Source organism: Alligator sinensis, unplaced genomic scaffold (genome assembly GCF_000455745.1).
Source record: "Alligator sinensis unplaced genomic scaffold, ASM45574v1 scaffold215_1, whole genome shotgun sequence".
NCBI lineage: Eukaryota > Metazoa > Chordata > Crocodylia > Alligatoridae > Alligator > Alligator sinensis.
Genome location: NW_005842259.1, coordinates 1,659,790 through 1,674,745, shown reverse-complemented (window position 1 = coordinate 1,674,745; position 14,956 = coordinate 1,659,790). Strand labels below are relative to the sequence as shown.

At 45.2% G+C, this 14,956-nt stretch overlaps 1 protein-coding gene across 16 annotated transcripts in view; it reads left to right on the top strand.

Annotated features, from left to right (window-relative positions):
- TNRC6B (trinucleotide repeat containing 6B) overlaps positions 1-14,956 on the top strand; it is a 188,975-nt gene that overhangs the window by 40,707 nt on the left and 133,312 nt on the right. For 3 of the 16 annotated variants that reach the window (XM_025208900.1, XM_025208897.1, XM_025208898.1), the window contains 2 exons: positions 5,767-5,896; positions 11,924-12,038. The exons of 11 other annotated variants lie outside the window; for them this stretch is intronic. The gene's annotated coding sequence lies outside the window, so the exon portion shown is untranslated. Of the gene's footprint in view, positions 1-5,766; positions 5,897-5,918; positions 6,308-11,923; positions 12,039-14,956 lie in introns of those variants that run through there. 2 more of the 16 variants (XM_025208904.1, XM_025208902.1) reach the window with 1 other exon arrangement.

Below are 14,956 nucleotides of genomic sequence, written 5' to 3'. Positions count from 1 at the left end.
TTTCCCTCCCCTACCCCCTCCCCTTACTTTTTATTATTCCTCAGAGAACATGAGAGAGAGACCTCACCCAGAAGTCATTCTTTAGACTTCCTTGGATTTTCTGTTTCCAGGGTTTTGCTTTTACTATGCAGATGAGACCAAGCCATTCAGATTGTTGTTTCATTTGCTTATTGCCATAATCAGATGTTCTAAAGGCCAAAAAATATACAAAATTAACAGTCTTGCATACCTCTGTTACCAGCTGACTGATGTCTCTCTCCTATCAGACAAACCCAGTGGTATCCATGCTGTCACATACTTGAATAGTTACTTGTCTTCCTGTAACTGGTTATTGAAGATACAGTCCATATGGTACTGTGGACCCCATGACCTATCCTCAGTCATTGTTTTCAGAGTTTTGTGTCACCATAGCATTTGAATTAAAAGGTAAATGAGGGAGGCATGCAGCTGCTTTGGGCCTCCTTATGCACAAGTGCAAAGGGCAAAGTGCAGTTGTGGTACCAAGAGACTCTGTTGTTCAGAATACTCTATCTAATCTTGTGAACATGTAGTTCAGGTGCTCCTACATTGGGATTCACACTGACACTTAGAACCACATTTTACTGTAGGGCAAGAGCATTGTTTTTTTTCACTTTTCGCATCCTAGATGCTTCGTTTTCGGCTGTCACTCAGACCAGGGGTGACACGTAGGGGGTGCACATGCACCCCCTGAGAGCAGCAGTGCACCCCCCTATCAGGCCATGCTACCTGTATAGGCAGTGGGCAGGGGGGCAGGTGGGAGCACCAGTGCCCCCCTGCGGGGGAGCAGGGCCACCAGCAAAAGCAGTTGCGCTGCTTTCAGAAATGGCCATAGAGCTCCGGAAGCAGCGTGGCCGCTTTTACCGAGAGTGAGATCGGCGCCCCCACAGCCAGCACGATTGGCTGCCGGGGGACACCGCCCCCCCAGTCGCTGACTGGTGTCAGGGGGGGCACATGCCCCCCTGTGACTCACGAGGCTTCAGGCACCCGTGACTCAGTAACAATTCTGCTGTAATGCTGAAGCATGAAGTGAGTTTTAAACTTTATACCTGCATAGATAAGTATCACAGGAAAAATGTGCTGATCTATTCTTGATCCTTTCTGGGCTGGCTCAACGTTCTAACCATTTCCTCATATCAGATCTGTGTGCTGTTTGGGGCTGTCAGAGCAAACCTAAAGCTAACTGGTATTTTTAATTTTATAAGATGTCATTAGTCACATACATCAATTCACCATAAACATTTTTAGCAGGTCAATTCAAAACCAAAACATTTCAAATTACGAGCAACCCATAGCTGGTAATCTGTGTGTGTATTTATCTTGCTTGACTCTTGTTGATGTAACACCTCCCTGAAAACTGACCTTGAGGCATATGTGCCTACTTTGGCTCTCATTGAAATGGACAGCAAAACTCAAGTGGACTTTAATGGCATCAGGAAGAAGCCCTGAATAAGTTTAAATATTGCTAAGATGGTTTAATCTTTTCTATTTTTGCTGTATCACATTTATCATCTCATTGCATTTGATTTCCTTCTTTCCTAGTTCATACTAATATTTCTTAGCTTTCAGAGATGGGGTATATTTTCCTCTTGGAGTGTTGTAGTAATTGATGCTGCACAGCTCACATCATCCATGAGCTCCTAATGGCACTCAGTTACCCAAGAACTTTTTCACTAGAGCTTTACTTGGGCCTTTTTCTAGGTTTGTTCCTCTGGATCATTGAATTTTCTTCAATGCTAAAATCTCTTCAGCAAAGGGGATTCTTTTCTACTTAGCTAATCTATTTGTAATGAGCTGAATTGCTTTGGATGAGCTCCATTTGCTTTCGTAGCAGAGTTGCTGCTGGGCTTTAGTGTCTCCTGGATTCTTTCTCATTGGCTCGTTTGTTTGAAATCCTTTTAATTGACACTATCAAAGTGATTTTCTTGATGTAATGTTAACCAAAATAGGGAAGATGTCAACACGTCATGACAAACTAATGTTTCTAGTGGCTTTCCAGTATTTAGTGTCATAAAGTGAGGAAAGAGCTAATGCAAAGTTAGTTTCCAAATTACTATAGTATTTTAGATTTAATATTTTATTTTCTAGGATGGATGCATCCCTTATTTAACGTGATGACTCAGTCTCGTCTGCCCTCAGTGTCTTAAGTTTAAGATGCTTGATAAAGAAGCTTGCCATTCTTTCATTTAAGTGCCCAGAGAAGATTAATGTTAAATCTGTCACTTTCAGCCAGTTGGGATCCTTTTTACTCTTAAAATAATTAATACAATTATTAAGTTTAAATTATTGATGATTTAAATTATTCCTTGTTCTTGGTATTTGGGAGTAACATTACTAGAATGATCAGGGAGGGCTGGATCAGATCCTGGCCATACAAGAACCCCTTGTACAGTTGGTTCAAAGTGAGATGAGTCTATCCAGGTTTAATGTAAATTGAATATAGGGTTTCTTCTGTCACTTGTTCACCATAGGGGTGTTTCCACAAAAGGAGGAAAACCTAAATTCTTTGTTAAGGAGAAGAGTGAATGATTGTCAAAATTTACCTCTAAAAGGAAACTGAAATCTCTATTCTATTCTAAGTCTAGTGAGATACTGTGTCCTGGTACAAATACAATTAATATTCCTGAAAAGTGCAATACTGACCTCTTTGGCGACTAAATCCTAAAGGCCCTATAATGTTGTCTGCTGCTGAGAGGCAGCAGAGAGTAATCCTATGCCTTCACAGCTGAGCACACCTGTAGCACAACAGCACAATCTGCAAAATCTTACTATTGCTGGTCAGGAAGGATAGGGCCACCTCTGTTACTAATAGTCTCCACTACTGGCTTGATTCATAGTACTAGCAGACAAAGAATTGTGTAATGAAAAGCAGTAGAAATTGAAGTGTGTTATAAATCACAGATGTGAACTTACGCCATCATTAGTACTCTCTACAGCTAAGTACAGACAGACAAAAAGCCCGAGGCTGAATCAATTCAGTCTTTGCAAGTTAGTCTAAGCTGCACAGGTTAAATTGAAGCAGAAGTGAACAGACATTTATCTTTGATTAAGGAAATGCAGCCACATGCCTGCAGTGGCTCAGGCCAGAAGGTTGTGGGGGGGAGGGCACTAGAACATGGCTCTCTGGTTGTGTGTTCACTTCCTCTTCCTGCTGTCCCTGACATCTCTGGGACTTGCAGTCCAGAATTAGAGTAGCAGGATTCTGCAGGGTTGCTCATCATTTCTTCCTCCTGCGTCCAGGTGCCTCTGGGATTTGTAGTCCTCAGCTGCAGTCTGCAGTAAATTTGAGAGGGGGAAGGGTTATTTAATGTCCCCCCACCCCTGGCACCAGACCCCAGCTGGGGTTTTCCTGGGGTAGGATCTGCCCCCTCTAGACTGGGCTGCATCCCCAGCCAGGCTTGCCCCTCCCCCTGCCCCCCTTCCCCCATTAGCCAGTCCTTACTGCTCCAGCTAGGGAGCAGTGGGGTGTGGCCAGCCCTGCCCTCTGGAGCAGACAGCATAGCCCAGCCCAGGGCTGGAAAGCATGCTGGGGGACTGTGATAGGCAATGTGTAGTGAGGACATTGGGGGGGCACATGGTGCCTCCCCCTGAGAGCGAGTGCTCTGACTCGTAGGGAGGCATAGAGAGTGCTCATCTGTGTCCCGTTTCCCCCCCACCCCTGCGAAATTGGCTCTGCTGGCAGGACGTTGGTGGCAGAAGTCCTGGCACCTCCACTGCTGCCATGCCGCTGGTGCGCTCAGCCACCAGCTGCTGGGGACCCCCCTGCCCCAGTTGTGCCCTGCTGGTGCCCCACCCCGCCAGGCTAGGGAGGCATCAATCACCCAAGGGGACTATAATTTAACTTGAACCAGGAAGGGGTCTGCGACAGAAATTTTATAAACAAGTTTGACCCAAATCAGTTAAGTCTGATTCAGCCAGGTTTATCTTAAACCAGTTTCAGCCATTTTTAAACCGGTTTATGTGTAACTTCTGTCCCTAGCCTACAAGTCAGCATAGGCCTTGGTCTATATCAGGGTGGCTCACGGGTAACATGCAGCTTGCGAGGGGCTAGCACATGACCACTGAACTGTGCGCAGCTCACGAGCAGCTAGCATACAGCAGCTGGGCCCCAGCAGCTACCTTTCCTAATGCTATGTGACGGGAGAGGGCCTAGCCCAGCCCATGGGACAGAGGGCCGTGTGCTGCTGGCACAGTACAAACATTGGGAGGAGTGTCCCAAGGGGCTGGGGCAGATCTTGGAGTGATGGCTTGCTGAAATTGGATAGCCCTGGTCTACACCTATTGTCCACAGCTTTTTCCTTGGGTCCAGAGGTATCAGTTTTCTAGTAATGGGAAAGCTATATCAGGTTCCCCCCGTGTCCCCCTGGATTCTTATCCTGAGCAGGTAGGGTATATCAGTATTCTGTATTTATGGCTAAGCAACCCCACATACCTTGGTTACTCCATGAGATTCTTCCCCATTGATGTATAATTGGCGGTAGCCATTCCTAGTTCTCTCTGGCTCATTATGGGAAACATGCACATAGCATTATAAGCATGGAACACCAAGGCAGAGATTTGTTCTATTTAAGTGACATCTAACTTCTACTCTTCCACAAAGGCATCAGTGTGAGATTAGGACCAGCCTGAATAAGAAGGTATTTTTTCCAGTTAAGGTGCTGCCATTCTTTTAACCAAATCATTTAATTGTACCAAGCTTGTCTCTTCCTGAAGATTTAAAAAAGTTGCAGGGAATGTTAAGATAACACAGGCACTACAGATTCTGATGTTGTTGTTGTTGTTAAAGTGTGGGAACCCCTCAGAAATCACTAGCTGTTCTTCAGGGTTGTATGCCTAATTAAATTGCCTTTCTTATGAAAATGGCTGTGCTGGGTTTAAGAGTATATCAGTGCAACACACTCCAGCCGTTACTGCTTTTAAACAAAATATTTTGTTTAAAGTAAATAGAAGGGATGCACACTAGGGTACTAAAGGAATTAGAGTTAATTTTGGAGCCATTAGTTATCCTCTTTGAGAATGCATGTAGCTTGGGTGAAGTCCTGGGTGATTGGAAAAGGACAAATAGAGTACCCATCTTTCAGAAAGGGAAGTGGGAGGATTCGGGGAATTTTAGACCCATCAATCTGACCTGTACCTGGAAAGATTATGGAGCAGGTCCTCAAATAATCTGTTGTGAAGCATCTGAAGGAGAACAAAGTGACCAGGAACAGCCAGCATGGATTCACCATGCTGACCAATGGATTCACTCATGCCTGACCAACCTGATTTCCTTCTGTGATAAGGTGTCAGGCTCTTTGGAGCAGGTTGGACAGACACTTGGCTGGAATAGGGTAGTCAGGGATGATCAGAAAAGCACCCCCTGGGAGGACAAGGACCAGTGGGCACAAGCTAGTCAGGGAAAAGTTTAGGCTAGGCCTACGGAAAAACTTCCATACAGTAACCAAAATCTGGAACACGCTTCCAACAGAGGTGGTGCAGTTGCAGTTGCCATCCTGTCTTAAGCAGTGGGTTGGACAAGATGACCTTCTGAAGTCCCTTCCAGCTGTACTTTCGTACAATCCTGTTTATGATGACCAAAGTACTATATTCCATTTGGGAGAGTGGAATATTTGCATTTATATTTATTACAAATTCCCTTATTATTGTAGTGGCCAGCAAAAGGACTAAGTAACACCTTTTGTTAAAGCTGCCAAACCTATTGAACTTGTTTCCATAGAAAAATTACAAAATGCCAACTCGCTGATTTAGTATTTCAGATCAATCGCTAATGGCAAAGACTACTAGAAGAAGGAGAGGCCCCAGAATTCAAGAGGAACAGACTGAAGTCAGCAACTGCATTCAGACACCCTGCAGTGGAACAGCTGGGGAAGAGGCGGAGGTGAGGACATCGGCAGGCAAGGCCCAGAGGACCAGCAGTCTAAAAAGCAGGAAGTGCAGCCTGCAAGGATGGGCCTCTAAGACTATTGCACTGAGAAGGAAGAGAAGGGTGGTTGGGGGGTTGGGTTGGCAGCTCCTTTCTATGGGGAACAGAAGCACCGATTTGTCATCAGGATTTGGAGTCCTGGGAGGTGTTCTATCTGCCTGAAGCTTGTTTTGAGGATGTTACAGAAAAACTGTTAGAGCACACCCATCCTGCAGACAACTACACTTTCCTGCTTGTCCATGTAGGCACCAATGATAGTACCAGGAATGACATTGAGCAGGTCAGAGGAGCTTACAGGGCTCTTGGCGAGAGGATTAAAGGGGCTTGGAGCACACGTGGTATTTTCGGCAGTTTTCCTAGTGGAAGGTAAGGACCCAGGCAGGAACTATCATATCATAGAAGTAAATTAATGGTTGAGGTGGTGGTGTTGATGTGAAGGCATTGGATTCTTTCACAATGGGTAGATGACCTGGTAGGAGGACTGCTGTCAAGAGGTGGTATCTATTTGACCATAATGGGAAAGAGCATCTTCAGGTGCCATCTAGTCAACCTAGTAAGGAGGGTTTTAAATTAGGTTTCACAGGGGGTGGTGAACAAAAGCTTCTAAACAAAAGAAACTATTCAGGGGGGGAAAGGGCCAGAAGAAGCAGCCCAACTCTGGAAAAAGGACCAGAGCCACAGGACAGCAACAAGTGGTGCAAAAGGGAATTGAGTAGGTCAAAATAAAAAATAAGTCTGTGTCAAATATTTGGCCCACAGGCTGGATCTGGCCTCTGGAACTTTTTAATATTTAGCCCAGCAGTAGTCTGGTGGGCTACTGGTGCAGGCCCTTGGCTCCGCACTGCTGCACACCCCAGTATTGCTGACTGGCCGGAGTTCTGCACCGCTGGGCAGTGGCATGGAGTGGGGAGCACGTGGCCAAATAAACATGACCATGTGCAGCTACATGCCCCCAGTTCTTTGCTGTTGGTTAGTGGCATGGAACTCCAGCTGATAGCTGTTGAGTATGGGAGTGAAGGGTGCAGCTTATGAATCAAAACTTCCTAGACCTTAAATGCCTGGAGGCTGCAAGTGAGAGAGGAATAGTGGGGAAAAAAACCCTGGACATACCATATTCACTCACTTTTAGCATTCACTCTGACAGTGCGATGCAGGAAATGGGACAGGTTGGACTTATGATCTGATCATATTGTGATCCCGTAAATGGCAGTTCTTATGTTCTTATATTCTTCGTTTTTATGTTCTTATGTGAAAAACTATGATCTGATTGATATCAGGCTTGGTGGGGCAGCTCTTATGACTGGCACATCAACAGAGGGCTACACTTTGTTTTGGAAGGACAGGGTTGGGAGAAAATGTGGTGGCATTGCCTTATGCCAAAACTGCATACTCCTTGTTCCCTGGTTCAGAAGGAAGCGGGTAGCATTTCAAATTGTATGTGGGTAAAGATAAACAGTGAAAGATACAGCACAGATATACTGGTGGGGATTTACTAGAGATCACCAAGTCGGGAAGAAAAGATGGACGAAGCTCTCTTCAAGGAGGTGACAACTATGCAAAAGTTATGAGATGATTCTGATGGGAGACTTCAGTTTTCTGGACATCTGCTAAAAGAGTAATACAGCCAAACATAAATAAGTTCCAAACTTGCGTGAAGGACAACTTTCTGTTCCAGGAAGTTGAGGATACAACTAGGGAAGAACTAGTGGAGGATATGAAGGTGCTGGGGAAAGGTTGGGAAGAAATGATCACAATATGATAAAATTCATGATTCTGGGATTGTGTAAGCATGAGGTCAGCAGAACTAAGACCTTGGATTTCAAAGTGATGGATTTCAACTGACTGAAGGCATCCTGGGAGGACAGACTGAAGGATAAGGGGCCTAGGAGGGCAGGAAGTTTCCAAAGGAGACTATATTGGAAGCCAAATAAGAAGCTATTCTGGTATGATGGAAGCACAAGAATGGCAAGAGACCGCAAAGAGCTTCTAGGATGCCTCAAATTCAAAAAGAAAGCATACAGGCAATGGAAAGACGGGCAGGTCACCAAGAAAGCATACCAAGAAATAGCAAGAGCTTGCAGGGACAAAATTAGGAAGGCCAAACGTGTAAAATGAGCTTCACTTGGTAAGGAAAGTCAAAGACAGCACAAAGAGGTTCTATAAATGTTAGCCAGAAAAGAAAGACCAACAAAGTTGTGGGTCCACTGTTAACTAGTCGGGCGGGGGGGGAATCTTAACAAAAGATGCAAAAAAAAGGCAGAGCTAATCAACAGCTGCTGTGCCTCAGTCTTCACAAAAACAAAAAAAAAAGCTGCAGCCAGACAGCTAGTAAGGATTACTTGGATAAGGAAGGGGACAAGCTGAGGGATGAGAACAAAATGAAAAATTGCTGTGCTCTTAAGTCTGAATGAATTCAAGTCAGCAGGGCCTGATAGACTTCATCCCAGGGTAGTGAACGAAGTAAAAAAGGACATATAAAAGCTCTTGGCAAGAATATTTATTTACAAAGTTGTGGGAGATGGGCAAGGTTCCAGAGGTCTGGAAAAGGGCCAAGATCATGCCTTTTAAGGCAAGAAGGAGGACCCAGAGAACTACACACTGATTACCTGCACTTAAATACCTAGAAAGTTACTGGAGGAAGTTTATTTGCAAGCATCTGGAAAAGGGAAGACTGATCACAAGTAGCCATTATGGCTTTACTCTGAACAAATAGTGTAAAACAAACTTGATCTTTGACAAAATAACTAGTTGGATGGATGAAGGGGATGTGGTGGATGTAGTGGATTTGGACTTCAGCTAGGCTTTTGCCAAAGTCCCACATGACTAAAACTACCATAAGGATAGACAGCTGGCTCAGTAGCCTCAAGTAAATGGTAATTATATATGGGTCTATGTTAGAATGGCAAGAGATTTCAAATGGAGTCCCACAGGGGTCTGTCCTAGGCCCAGTGTTGTTCAACAAATTTACTAATTATTTGGGTGCTAGAATAGACAGCTTCTTGAGCACATTTGCAGATGAAAAACTGGGAAGGATTGTGAACATACTGAAGGACAAGAGTACAATTAAGGAGGACCTTGACAGATTGCAGAGCTGGGCTGGAGCTAACAGGGTGAAGTTCAGATCCAGGGTACTACATCTTGAAGAAGAAAATGCAAAAAACAAAAAAGGGTGACAACTGGCTGCATGGCAGCACTATGGAGAAAGGTCTAGGAGTCTTAGTGAGTCACAGACTCAATACAAGTCTGCAGTGTAACAGCTGTACAAAAAGTGAATGCAGTTTTGGACTGCATCAGTAGGACATTTTACAGAAGATGTGGAGAAGTTAAAGAGGGTCCAGAGGCAGGCAGCAAAATGATGAAGGGCTTGGAGACAAGAGGTTGAAGGAAATAAGTATGCTCAGCTTGCAGAAGAGACAATTAACAGGGTACATGATAGCACTCTTCAAATACCTGAAGGGCTACCATAAAGAAAAGGAAAACGGCTTTTCTCTCTTGCTGCGGAGAGTAGTACATGAACCAATGCCTTGAAGTTCTAGCAAAAGAGGTTTAGATAGGATATTAGGAAAAAAATCACTGTCAGAGCTAGGGTAGTTGTTGTCTACTTCACTGGAGATGTTCAAGAAGAGGTTGGATAAATATTGGTCAGGGATGATCTCAGCTTAGCTATGCTTACATTTTACTGTGGGCATTTCCTATGCTTCTGGGCATTACTGGTTGCCACATACAGCTGGGAAGGAATTCTTCCCCCTCCCCCAGCCTCCTGTTGTCAGGGCTTGTTGTTTTTGTTTTCCTTGTTCCAGAAGCACTGGGTTTTGGCTGGCGCTAAGGCTGGGGATTTTGACTAGGGTGTGACAGTGTTCCTGTTGAGACTGAAACCACTAGGTGATCTTGCTCTATCACTTAGAGTCAGACCAATCACTGCATTTGGGGTCAGGAAGAAGTTTTTTACCCCATGGTCAGATTGGTTACAGATTCTGAGGTTTTTTTGCCTTTATCTGTAGTGGGAGGCATGGCCCCGTTGGATCTCCTGAACATATTTTAACAACCCTTACAACAGCAGGATGCTGGCTGTCGTTGTCCCCCTGCTTTACCTGTCGCAGGCCAGGGTGCTGTGCCTTGTGGTTTTGTGATAGAATTGTGTGTGTAGTTTTAGTAACTTGTTAGAAAAAGATTTGTATGGTATGGTTTGGATAGGGACAATCCTGCCATAGGCTTAGACTAGATGTCCTTCAGAGGTCTCTTCCAGCCATGGTTTTATGTGATTCTGTAAGTACTGCAATATTCCATGATAAACTGTCTCAGGGAAACAAAGCAAAGTTTGGCAATTGTAGATGAAGACACGTTGTTAATTAAATTTTTGTTACAAACAGTACTGGATGCTGTGGATGCAGCCTCACAATCTGAGAACCACTAAAGTTATGAGAGCTTCTTCATGGCTTCAACATTTAGGCATTTTTAAGGAAGTGTAGGCGGTGGTGGAGGACTTATTATTTAAAGGAATTTCAAGGTTCCTTCGTGCAAGATGAATGACACCCTCCCAGTTAACATACTCTGGGTTCACACATCCCTTTTTAGGCTACATATGCTTGAAATGAGCAGGAGTCTTGGTAAAATACTGATAGCAAACACAACATAATTCCTCCTCCTTTCTGGGATTAATGTTCTTAGAACTTCTGCAAAAATGTGGGGATCCAAAAGAGTACTACTGTGCCTCTGATATTGTCATTGAATCCTCTGTCATCTACCAAATGCCCTTTTTTTGGGATCCCCAAGACCTGTACACCAAGCACTCCATTGGACTAACTTCATTTCTCCATACTTTCTCTTTCTTATGGAATCTGTCAGTGCCAACTCTTAAATGCATGGAAAACCAGGGAAAAATTAGGAAGACCAAGGCATGATTTGACATGTAGCTGGCAAGGGGCATAAAAGGCCATAAAAAAAGATTTAATGAGTATGTCAAGAGACTAAAGAAAGACTAAAGAAACTATAGGTACCTTATGGAATGCAGAAGGCAGTCTAGTTATGGATGAGGCAGGGAAGCCTGAAGTGCTTAATGTCTCGCTTATTTCAGTCATCTCAAATAGAGGCAGCTTCCAGATGCTGAGTGCAGTTGGCAGCGAAGATGGGGAAAGAGATCAACAGCCTGGAGTAATGGAAGAATGGGTTAGGGATTACTGAAAGGAGTTAGAAGCTTTCAAGTCTGCAGGGCCAGACGGGGTGTGCCCTAGGTTACTGAAGGAGTTGACTGAGGTAATTTCGGAGCCCTGGGCTATCCTCTTTACAAACTTGTGGAGGTCAGGTGAGGTCCTGGGTGATTGGAAAAGGGCAAATATTGTTCCCATCTTTAAGAAAGGAAAGGAGGAGGATCTGGGGAACTACAGACCAGTCAACCTCCCCTTGATCTCTAGAGAGATCATGGAGCAGGTCCTCAAGGAATCCATTATGAAGTACCTAGAGGAGATCAAGGAGTATACAAGAGTAAGACTTCATTTTAAGCTATTGTGCAATCACCTATAGGTACTCTACACAAATGCATGTAAATCAGGACAAAAATACTTTTTTAAATCAAATTAATGTTGTAGATGTTCACTTTTTAGAATAAAATTTGGTATTTTTCTGGTTCTGAGATGGCAAAACCCCATGCTGTAAGGAATATTTCTGGGAGCAGGGGGAGGGGCTTCTGGTGGCAAAGGTTAGGGAGCAGGACTTTTGGTCCCAAAATGGTGACCAGGAGGTGGGGCACCTGTCAGGGGGCGGCTACCCATGTGGCCCTCAACAGCTTGCCAAAATTTGGTAAGTGGCCCTCCACCTGAAATAATTGCCTGCCCCTAATCTACATATTGCATAACAAATTGCTGTTAAGTGTCTGAAAGCTTGCATGTGGATAACCTAACCTGGGCACAGGATTTTGAAGTGCTCATATAAATTCCTTAGAATGTTTGTGCAGCTCTTGAATTGCCTCTCCATTTTTCCTACTAGGGAGTCTTCTCTTCTGCTAGGAAGCTGGGGAGCCCCTGTAGACAGATGTGTGATACGGGACAAAAGCTGCTATTGCACATTAACATTCTAGAACCAAAAACAGTGCACAAGGCGTGTAAGCATTCCCTATCTTTTATTCAAAATCAGTCCATGTGAATGTTGGACAATATAAAGACAGTATGCTACGTACGTGAAGGGGAGCTAGTGTTGGTTGTACACATAATAGTTGAGCCTCTGGATTTTGTACTTTTTTCTGTTCTTTTTGCTCTCTCAATGACTTGATTGCAGAGTATTCAATATGCACTACCTGTTTTTGTCAGATGCTTCTTTGAGAATCACAAATTGATGTTCCATGGCTTTGATTCAAACTTTCTGTCATTCATCTGTTTGTGATGTACATGAACAAGAAATGTCAGTGTTTTGCTTCAGAGATGATTGCAATCAGGGTTTTGTAGCAAATGCTTTTCTGATTCTGTGGTCAAGCTGGTTTATATATTTATTCCAATCACTACTTCTACTGAGACTTGTGAGAAATAGGACAAAGCAGCGTTTATCCTTAGTGATTCCTGTGTGACCCAAGACCATTTGGGATCCTACAACTTCTTGAGTTGTTTGCCATCTGAGGTCATACTTTCTGATGCAGGCTGAAGGAGTATTCCAACAACTTGGTCTTCCTTTTTTGATTTAAGTGGCATGGGTGTCTCCTTTTAAAAAACCAACAAAGAACAAAAAAACCCAAAAGACAACTCTTTCCGCCCCCCCCCCCCCAATGTGTTCATGAGGGTTCAATCAATTCTAATTAGCAGCAGTCTACAAGGAAAACATGACATAAAACAGAAGTGAACTCAGTTTTGAAGTGAATAGCTTAATTTGTATCCTCTTCTATCACAGTTATTGAACTATGTTTTATCACTTTCTTTTCCTCAGCATGCACCTGAGAGATATTTTGGGTTGTCCTCCAAAAGACAACTGAAAAATATTTTTCACGCCCAGTCACTTCAAGATTTCTAAAAGCACTTGTCAGAGAGTCCTCCCACTGGTATCTAAGCAGTCACTATTTTGTGTTCTCAGTTTTAATGCTAATAACTTGGATGAACTCGCAGTTTGAGCTTGTAGCTTTCTGTTCATTTCTCAGTCTCACGATGAAGATTTGCTTGCCTTTGAGCCATAGCATCAGGTAGGAAAACCAGAGAACTGGAATCCTTTGTAACACCTGCCTTGTATAGTGCTTTGCTTTAAACTGAAATTTGTATTCAAGATTAGTGGGATTATTTACCTATATGTGCTCTTTCTTGAACCACCTAAGACTTGTGAAGGTGTAGTTAGCCTTTAGATGTAGTTAGCCTTTAGATCGGGGCGGACAATTATTTCAGGTGGAGGGCCACTTAACGAGTTTTGGTAAATTGTCCAGGGCTGCAAGGATAGTCCTACCCCTTGATAGGTGTCCTACTCCCAACCCCTGACCTTTGCCACCAAAATCCCCACCCCCACCCTTGCCTCCAGACGTACTCCTTTTGGGGAGGGGGTTTGCCATCTTGGGACCAGGAAAAAAACCAAATTGTATACTAAAAATAAAAAATTGACAATAACATTTTAATGTTATTTTTAAAAATATTTTTTTCTTTATTTGCGTGTGTTTTGTGTATATAGAAGTGATTGCATAATAGGTCAAAATGAAGTCTTACTCTTGTATATTGTGGGGTATATGGAGGGAAGTGGGGGTAGAGATGGGTGGGTGTGGGGTTTGTGGGGGACTGTAGGTGTGTGTATAGATGTGGCAGGTGTGTGGATGTGGGTGGGTGGGGATGAGGGGTTTGTGGGGGCTGTATTTGTGGGGATGTGTGGGTGGATATGGGGTTTGTGGGGGGTTGTGGAGTGTGTGGAGGGGGAAGGTGGCTCAGGGTGTGTAGGAGGGAGGTGTGGGTGCATGTGTGGTGAGGTATGTGAGTAGCAGTGTGTGGGGCTCCTTCCAGAGGCATGCAGGTGTGTGTGCATAGGTGTGGTATTTGTGGGATGTGTGCTTGTGTGTGAGGGAGGGTGTGGTTTTGGGGTTTGCAGGTATGCTGGGGTGTGCATGGGTGCCCCCTGCACATGCCCCCCACCCCGCAACAGCCTGGAGCCTGTGTGTCCAGGCTGTTGCGATGTTCAGAATTAACAGAATGATGTTCAGTGGCAGGTGGTGCCTCCCTGCCACTGCCAACAGCACACAGCCCCAGTGCACTGCACACCCACTCCAGGCTCACTCCCATTGTAGCGGATCTGTTGGAACCCAGGCACAGCCCGGACCTGGCCCACCCCGCACCACCCACCTGTGGCACATTCTGCCACCCCTTGGGCATGCAGCGGGGCTGGGCCAGCTCTGCAGCTAGATTGCCTTTCTAGGCAGCCCAGGTGGTGGCAGCTCCTTCCAGGTGTGCCAGTGCTGTCCCCAGCCCCATGGTACCAGCAGGGAACTGCACGCAAAGCCCCAACCCTATGTGACCTGCGCCTGCTCTGGGCTCACCTGCCCAGGCTCAGTGGTAGCAGTGTGAGACAGATGCTGCTGTTCAGCACTGGGGGAAACTCAGCCTCTCCCTCTTGCCACAAGCGCTGCCAGCACTTCCTGGTGTAGCCTTTCAGAGCCCACAGCACGCCAAGCTGCCATGCGTCTCCTCTGCCCTGCTACCGCTACCCCACCAGGCAGCCCAGAAGTGGTGGTGACACAGCGTAGACTCAGGACAGCCTAATGCAGGCTCCAGGAGGCTAGACCAGGAATCACTTGTGTGCAGAATGTGCCACAGTTGGGTGATGCAGAGTGGGCTGGGTTCCAGTAGATCCGCTCCGATGGGGGTGAGCCTGGAGTGGGCATGGGGTGTGCTGGGGCTGTGCGCTGTTGGCAGTGGCAGGGAGGCACCATCAGGGCACACGGGCTCCGGGCTGTTGCAGGGTGGGGGGCGTGTGCAGGGTCACCCATGCATGCCCCACCATACCCACAAACCCCACAACCACACCCTCCCCCACACATAAGCACAATCACACATCCCACAAATACTG